The sequence below is a fragment of the Panicum virgatum genome, chromosome 9N, assembly GCF_016808335.1.
Source record: "Panicum virgatum strain AP13 chromosome 9N, P.virgatum_v5, whole genome shotgun sequence".
NCBI classification, from domain to species: Eukaryota; Viridiplantae; Streptophyta; class Magnoliopsida; order Poales; family Poaceae; genus Panicum; species Panicum virgatum.
Window position 1 is genome coordinate 19,189,582 of NC_053153.1, and position 9,325 is coordinate 19,198,906.

The window sequence follows — 9,325 nt, forward strand, 5'->3', positions numbered from 1 at the left end:
CAAGCACTCTGTGCGGGAAGATCCTGTGACCCCGCCTCTGGTAGGTCTCGTAGAAACTGGCCTGAAGAAGCGTCCAGAACCTACGGTCGACTCGGCTGTCACGGGTCACGGGGAACCAGTCCTCCTCCTGAACACTCCACCTGAGCCTCTTGACCTTCGCCGCATTGGCCTTGGTCAAGTTCTGGAGTAGCACACCTGGCTCCAGACGCACAACAGTGTCCATATGGAACACTGCGCGCTCGGCCTCTAGGGCCTCGGCTCTACGAGCTGCTGCTGCTGCAGCTGTGGACCTGCGAGGCTCCTGTGGCTGGTGACCTCCTCGCGTCCTCGGTCCAGTGCGACGCTCGGTCGCTGGTGAAGTCTCTGCTGCTGGGGATGTCTGCCGAGTGCGGCCAGACCGTCGTAGAGTCGGTGACTCCTGTGTGCTCTGCCCCTGAGACTGCTCGGACTGCTCTGCCTCTGAATCTGAATCTGCAGCTGTATCTGACTGATCTAACTCTGCTGCTGCTGCCGTCGCGGCTCTGGTGGCCCTGGCACCTCTGACTCTACCCATGCCCCTGCCTCTGCCTCTGCCTCTGCCTCTGGGGTCCTCCCTGATCTGGAACGGACGAGCGCGGCCTGATGCCTGCTCCTCGGCGGCCTTGGCCACCATCTCGGCCCTCTCGGCCTCCTTCTCTGCACGAGTCCGCTTGCGAGCGGGCTTCTCGACCACAACTTCCTTACCCTTCCTCTTCTCGCGACCCATCTCGAACAGGCAATATGACGAGCACTTGGCGAGCACTGATGGGCTGCGGCTGCGGCGTGAACGGCGTGGATGCTTGGAGACGTGGAGGCTGCGGCTACGGCATGGATGGCGTGAAGGCGTGCAGTACAGTGGCGCTTGGCGATGGAGGCGCGTGCGGCGGTGAGGGCGTGGTGCGGCGGCGGCGGTGGCTACGCGCGCAGGCGGCGGCGCAGAGCGTTTGCGCGGGCGGCGCAGGCGCGCACGGGCGGCGCTGGGCGAGCGCGAGGGCGCGGCGGCGGCTCGACGTGCAGGCGAGCGGCGGCGAGTGGTGGCGGCGCGGAGGCGAGAGGCGGCGCGAGAACGAGGTCGGCGGCGGCTGGAGTCGGGCGAAACAGAGAGGAAGTTGTCCGCGGGCAGGACACATATATGACAGGTGGGCCCGCGATTTTCTTTAACACCGGTTGATCCGACGCGTAGGGTTTGAACGCCGGTTGATTGCGTCGGTGTAGTTCACCCGAGACTTCTGCAGATCTGTTTTTGAACGCCGGTTGAACCGATGATGCCAAAAGTGTACTCGTCGGTTGATTTATCAGAACACCTTTTGATTGCTAGGTCTGATTTGCATTTACTATCACCGGTTGATCCGATGCTCTGACTTTTGTATACGCCGGTTGAACGCCTGAAACTTGACTGAGCTGAGACAAACTTTAGTAACGACGGTTAATCCGATGGGTATAGATCCTTTGAACGTCGGTTTAACCGGTGAAGCCAAAAACCCCACACTCAGCTCACTCTTCTATGCTAAGTCCAATAAACTTATAAGATTCAAATAAACTCAAGTTAATGGACTTGCATAGGTGACTTTACCCCTCAAAATAAATAGGATAGCACACTTGCTTAAATAAATTTCTTTTCAAACACAAGGAAAAGCCGCAAGAGAGACAAAGTGCCAAATAAAATGTATGAGCCATGTCATAGGAATATTGAAGATAGAAAACTTCAAACTCATCATGACATTGCTCACTAGGCAATGACGCACCTAACACTTTGCTCTTTTCACTTTTCATGAATTAAGATCTTGTATATGAAAACAAGTCTCATTTTCATCAAGTGATCTCCTTTGTGACCCTTACGCATGCAATGATAATGCAAGCTACAACCACATGCGAAAGTAAAGTAAACATGAAGTGCACATCTATATGACAAGAAATGCATAACAAGAAATTAAGATCTACTTGTCAAGTTTGAACCCACGGGAAGCTTCTTCATGATGAGCCTTTCTACAAGCCTAGAGGAAAACAAGTGGACCACCACCTCTAGCTAAACCCTTGCTCATCACTATCTTACCATGGTTAGACAAGTGTCCTATATGTATGCATTTTTCTATATGACATGGCAACTTACATGACGTTTGCCGCATCTAACACATTAAGCTCATTCCTTAGCCTAACAAAGGTACTCTCGTCTAAAGGTTTTGTGAATATATCCGCCAATTGCTCCTCGGATCTCACACCTTGAAGGGAAATGTCCCCCTTGGCTTCGTGATCACGCAAGAAGTGATGGCGAATATCAATGTGCTTTGTGCGAGAGTGTTGAACCGGATTCTTGGCAATTTTTACGGCACTTTCATTGTCACAAAGGAGTGGGATCCTATCTAGTTTCACACCAAAGTCCAAAAGAGTTTGCTTCATATATAGGATTTGGGCACAACATGCACCGGCCGCTATATATTCCGCTTTCGCGGTGGACAAAGCCACGGAATTTTGCTTCTTACTCGACCAAGAAACTAGAGAACGCCCAAGCAAGTGGCAACCCCCGGAGGTACTCTTGCGATCCACACGGCTTCCGGCAAAATCCGAATCCGAGTATCCCAAGAGATCTAAACTAGCGCCTTTGGGGTACCACAAGCCTATGCTAGGAGTGTGCTTGAGATACCGAAGGATCCTATTCACAGCCGAAAGGTGTGACTCCTTTGGGTTAGCTTGAAAGCGGGCACACAAGCACACACTAAACATTATATCGGGCCTAGATGCGGTAAGGTAAAGCAAAGACCCTATCATAGAACAATAGAGGGATTGATCAACCGGTTTACCGTCCACATCCAAGTCGAGATGCCCATTGGTTGCCATGGGTGTCTTGATTGGCTTGCACTCATCCATCTTGAACTTCTTCAAGATATCTTTAGTATACTTTTCTTGATGGATGAATGTCCCTTCCTTCATTTGTTTGACTTGAAAACCAAGGAAGAAGGTCAATTCGCCAATCATGGACATCTCGAATTCTCTAGACATCATGGTAGCAAACTCATGGCTTAGTAAATCATTAGTTGAGCCAAAGATAATATCGTCAACATAAATTTGGCAAATGAAAAGATCCCCGTTGACGTCTTTTGTGAACAACGTGGTGTCCACCCTCCCGATCTTGAAGCCTTGCATGATTAGGAAGTCACGAAGCCTCTCATACCAAGCCCTTGGAGCTTGTTTGAGCCCATAGAGTGCCTTGTGCAACCTATAAACATGGTTAGGATTCCTCGGATCTTCAAACCCGGGAGGTTGCTCAACATAAACAAGTTCGTTAATAACGCCATTTAAGAATGCACTTTTCACATCCATTTGATACAACTTAATATTATGATGTGAAGAGTAAGCAAGAAGGATACAGATAGCTTCAAGTCTTGCGACCGGAGCAAAAGTTTCACCAAAATCCAAACCTTCGACTTGAGAGAACCCTTTTGCCACAAGTCTTGCTTTGTTGCGTATCACCACCCCATGTTCATCTTGCTTGTTTCGAAAGACCCACTTGGTGCCGATGATGTTCTTGTCTTTCGGAGGAGCTTCGAGGACCCAAACTTCATTGCGGGTGAAGTTGTTCAACTCATCTTGCATGGCCATCACCCAATCCGAGTCCTCAAGCGCTTCCTCTATGCTAGTGGGTTCAATACAAGAAACAAACGAGTGATATTCGCAAAATGAAGCATGTTTAGAGCGAGTTCTTACTCCTTTTGATGGACTACCAATGATTTGACCAATTGGATGATCCTTGGAGATGCGACCATGCTTCACTAGCGGTACTTGCGTGGATGCTTGTTGGGGTGGATCATGTGTGACTTGTGCTTGTGGTGGAACACTTTGCTCTTCTTGTTCTTGAACTCGGGGTGTTAGCGTTGGCACATCTTCTTGAGGTTGTGTATCATCTTTTTCTTGATCTTCATCCATTTGGGGCGCCGTGGAGGTGCTTGGTGTAGATGAGGAAGGTCCTCCCCCTTGATCATTGCCTTCATGCACCTCTTCCGGCTTGATATCCCCAATGGACATCTTCTTCAAAGCTTCATCAATCTCCTCATCACCTATATTTTCATAGCCAACAACCTCCTCTTGGGAGCCATTAGATTCATCAAACTCCACATCACATGTTTCTTCAACTAACCCGGAGGTTTGATTGAATACTCTATATGCTTTGCAGTTTGATGCATAACCAAGAAAGAAACCTTCATCACATCTACTTTCAAACTTACCGAGTCTTTTCTTCTTGTAGATGAAGCATTTGCAACCAAAGACTCGAAAGTATGATATATTTGGTTTCTTCCCGGTGATGAGCTCATATGGAGTTTTCTTGAGGAGTCGGTGAGGATATACTCGGTTGGATGCATGACACGCCGTGTTGATTGCTTCCGCCTAAAACTTCTCGGACGTGCCATAATCATCCAACATTGCTCTTGCTAGGGTGATGAGTGTCTTGTTCTTTCTTTCCACCACTCCATTTTGTTGAGGTGTGTAGGTGGCGGAAAACTCATGCTTGATGCCCTCTTCATCGCACCATTCTTCAATCTTCATATTTTTAAACTCGGTGCCGTTGTCACTACGGATCTTCACAATTGGGGAGTTGTACTCCCTTTGAGCTCTTCTTGCAAAAGTCTTGAAGATTTCCGGAGTTTCACCCTTATCGCCTAGAAACATAACCCAAGTGTAACGTGAAAAATCATCAACAATTACTAGGCAATAGAGGTTACCACCAATGCTCTTGTATGTAGTTGGACCAAAGAGATCCATGTGAAGTAGCTCGAGCGGCTTGGAGGTAGACAACATCGTCTTGATGGGATGATGTGTTGCAACTTACTTCCCGGCTTGACATGCTTTACATAGCTTGTTCTTGTCAAACGTGACATCCTTCAAGCCGGTGATCATCCCTCTCTTGTGGGCTTTCTTGAGGTTGCTCATGCCAATATGAGCAATTCTTCTATGCCAAAGCCACCCAAGAGAAGACTTGGTGAAGAGGCATGTCATGGTGCTTGTTTGCTTTGAAGAGAAGTCCACTAAATAGATGTTGCCATGCCTAAACCCCGTGAATACCATTGACTTGTCTTCTTCAAGAGTTACTACAACACCATTCTTGTCAAAGGTACACGTTAGTCCAAGATCACACAATTGAGCAATAGAAATAAGATTAAAACTAAGTGCTTCTACAAACAAGACATTAGAAATTGATAAATCTTTAGAGATAGCTATTCTACCCAAACCTAAAACTTTTCCCCTTGAGTTATCACCATAGGTGACATGTTCATGATCGTCGGGGTCTTCAAGGGAGGTGAACATGCTATCATTGCCGGTCATATGTTGAGAGCAACCGCTATCTAGTACCCAATGTTTTCCACCGGCTTTGTAGTTCACCTACACACATGAGAATTCACTTTTGAGTTTTAGGAACCCAAACAAGCTTTGGGCCTTGCACATGTGTGACAAGAGCTTTTGGGACCCAAAGTTGCTTGGGGAGCTTCTTCTTTGACTCCTTAGCAATTTTGCCAATAAATTTGGCCTTCACTTTGCCCTTCACTTTACTCAAGAGAAAATGGTTATTTTGAAACATTGATGAGTAATTCTTAAGTAAAGTGGGAAGAGGACGTGATGGTAAGGTGCACTCCCTAGTGTGGTGCCCGGTGACTTGGCAATGTTGGCAATATGAACCAACTTCCTTGATGAAGCTTATCTTGATCTCCGGAGAAGGAGTAGTGCCTTGATTTGGCTCCGGAAATGAACCAAGACCTCTCTTGCCATAGTTACGTGCATTGTTGAAGAGAATTTCCTTGTGGATGTATTCTCCTCTTGAGAGCTTCTCCACACTACTCTTGAGGCTAGCTACTTGATCCATCAACTCCTTTTCCCTAGAAGGAGCAAGCTTGGACACAATATTAGTGGCATTTGCATTAATGAGTAGGTCATCACATGAGGTAGAAGCATTGACCTTTTCAATAGTTTCATGAGCAAAGTTCTCAAGACTTGGGTCAATTGCTTCATAGGCAAATTCAAGTTCTTGATATTTGTGAGCCAACTCCCTATGCTCTTGTTTAAGCTTTTTGTGGCTCTCTTCAACTTGCTTAGCAAGTACAAGTGACTCATTGTGCTTTTTGAGCAAGTCATTGTACTTGCCAAGCAAGTCGGAGTGGGCAAGCTCTAACTTGGCATGAGTGCTCTCAAGAATTTTGACTTTGCCCTTTTCCCTCTTGATGACTGATGTATACTCATTAATGAGGTTAGTGAATTCATAAGGATCAAGCTCTTCATCACTATCATCTTCACTATCCACCTCACATACCTTGGTGTTATCTTTTGCCATTAGGCACATAGGAGGCGGAGGTAGTGGTGGTTCTTCATTGGTGAGGGCGATGGTGACGATGTCTTCTTCATCACTTGAATCTTCGCTTGATGAGACATCGGTCACCCATTCTTGTTTTTCCACCAAGAAACTTCTCTTGGTGTGCCCTTTCTTCTTTGGGAAGAGCTTGGTCTTCTTGTCATGACTCTTCTTCTTTCCAAGCTTCTTGTTCTTGTTCTTCTTCTCATCTTCTTCATCATCGCTTGAATCATGGTGATGTTTGCCTTTGTTGTCATTCTTTCTTTTGTCCGGCTTGGGGCAATCGGGAGAGATGTGTCCTTTTTCTCCACAATTATAGCAAGTTTTGTACTTGACATCTTCCTTATACCGGAACATCCTTCTTTTGGGGTCAAAGTTGTAACCCTTCTTGTTTATCTTATCGCTCAAGCGTGTGAACTTTCTCATCATGAGAGCAAGTTCCCCATCTTCTTCATTATCGGATGAGCTTTCATGGTGATCTTCTTCTTCATTGCTTGAGCTAGATTCTTGCTTGACCATCTTGAGCTTGCGGTGCTTGTTGGCCTTGGTTTTGAGAGCAATTGATTTGCTTGTTGTTGGCTCTTCGGTCATACCAAGGATACTCATTTCATGAGCGCGAATTTCGCCCACAAGCTCTCCCACTTCCATTGTATCAAGATTCTCCTTTTGAAGCATAGCATTGATAATGTTGTACTTGGGCTTCGGAAGGAGCATGAGAATCTTGCAGTTGATGGAGCCACTGTCAATTTTGGAAACTTGAAGAGCATTAATGTCCTTGACAATGACATTCAAGCGAGAGTACATATCATTGCAATTTTCATGAGCTAGCATTTTAAAGGAATCATACTTAGCTCTAAACAAGTGATATTTTTGCTCACGAACTTTAGTGGAGCCTTCATGAATTTCAATGAGTTCCTTCCAAATATCACTTGCTAAGTCCATGCCATTAACTCTAGCAAAGACTTCCTCACTTATGGCCTCGAAAATTGTATTTCTAGCCTTGGCATTCCATTTTAATTGTTCGGTGGTGGGAGTTCCGGTGAACCCGGTCTTAGTGGCCAACCACACTTCGGGGGCAATCGCATCAAGGTATGCGGCCATGTGAACTTTCCAATAAGCAAAGTTCTTGCCCTCGAAGTGAGGCGGCGAACCACCCATCTTGGCCATAGCTCTAGGCGGTGAAGCCTAATGATCCAAATGAGCAACGAGGCTCTGATACCAATTGTAAGGATCGATGGACCAAGAGGGGGGGTGAATTGGGCCTTTTTCAAATTCTAAAGCAAGGTAAAGCAACCTTAACCTATGCAATACTAGTAGGGCACCAATTCACCAACCGGATAACTAAGCTACCTACACAAGCTAAGAGAGATAAAAACAAAGTAAAGCGTAGCAAGGTAGAGCTAAGTTATGATCTCTAAGTCAAGCTCATGAGTAAATTGCATGAAAGAAAATGTTTGAATAAAGAGAGTGGACAAGAGACGACCGGATTTTTTCCCGTGGTGTCGATGTGTTGGCACACACCCCTAGTCCACGTTGTGACACTCACTAAGAGTCTTGTCACCTCCCATGTCACCGAGACTTGGGCGCTCACTAAGAGTCTCCGTTCACCATCCCGGCGTGGTGGAGCTCAAGCCACGTACAATCTTCTTCTCCGGGCTCCCACAATCCTTGGCAAGCTCCGCGAGAAACACCCTGATCACCAAGATCGCCTAGGTGATGCCAATCACCAAGAGTAACAAGCTAAGGCCTTCACTTGAGCAAGAACCGATCACCAAGAACGGATGCACACTAGCTTCTCTCTACTCAAGTCCTTAATCTTGCTTCTTGATTGATTGAATGCACAAGTATGTGAATGATGAAGCTCAAGGTGGCTCTTGACTATGGTATGAGTGTTTGGATGTTGCCTGGTGTCAAGAGTGGGCGAAATGACCCATTGGAGGGGTATATATATGCAGCTCACACAAATAGAGCCGTTGGAGAAAAACTGCCAGAAAACTGCGTAGCGCCGGTAAATCCGACGTCCCTCCAATAGTCATCGTCGGTTTAACCGGTGAATGTAAACTGCCTCTTCTGAAAACTAGCCGTTACAACTGGGGCAGATTAACCGACGTATCATCGGTTTAACCGGTGAGTGTAGTTGTCCACTGATCAACTGAAAAACCAAGTCTCTGGACAACTGCACCGACGTTAACTCAAACCTATCATCGGTTTAACCGGTGAGGACAACTTTTAAATTCCCCTGAAAAACCATCTCACTGGTCAATTGCACCGACGTCTTGATTCAAACAGCGTCGGTTAATCCGGTGAATAGAACTTGAATTTCCCTGGAAAAACCAACTCTGGACTAATGCACCGACGTTAAATTCAAACACGTCGGTTTAACCGGTGTATTGAATTTGTCCAGACTCTGCTGACTTCGTTTAACCGACGTATGGAAAATTGAGAGCGTCGGTTAAACCGGTGTATAGACTTTTTCTGATTTTGTCTTTTCTGATTTGAGTCTTGAATGAAATCCAAATATTCTTGAGATATAATTTGAGAACCACTTATTTGAACTTCTAGAAACCTGAGTGACCATAGTGTGCATCCATTTTCAAATGACCATGTCCATGCTCAAGTTACTAAGCTTTAACCCCTCTTAATAGTGCGATCACTACAAAACTATAAAACCTATACTAACCTAAGTGTCCTTCTCAACCTTGTGACACTTAGGACTAGAAAGATCCTTAGCCTTGACATAAAATTGAGTTGAATACCGAGATCGCCTTTTTGAATAATGAAATTGAGGGGTCTCTTTTGACATATGACCAAATGAGCGATAACGATCTGTTAAGCTGCACAAACTCATTAGTCACAATAATGGTTGTCATTAATCACCGAAACATACCTTGAGGGCCTAGATGCTTACAATAGGGAAGTACCACACCAACTTTGCGGGAACTCTCTTCTTTACCGGCTGCCCATCAACATCAC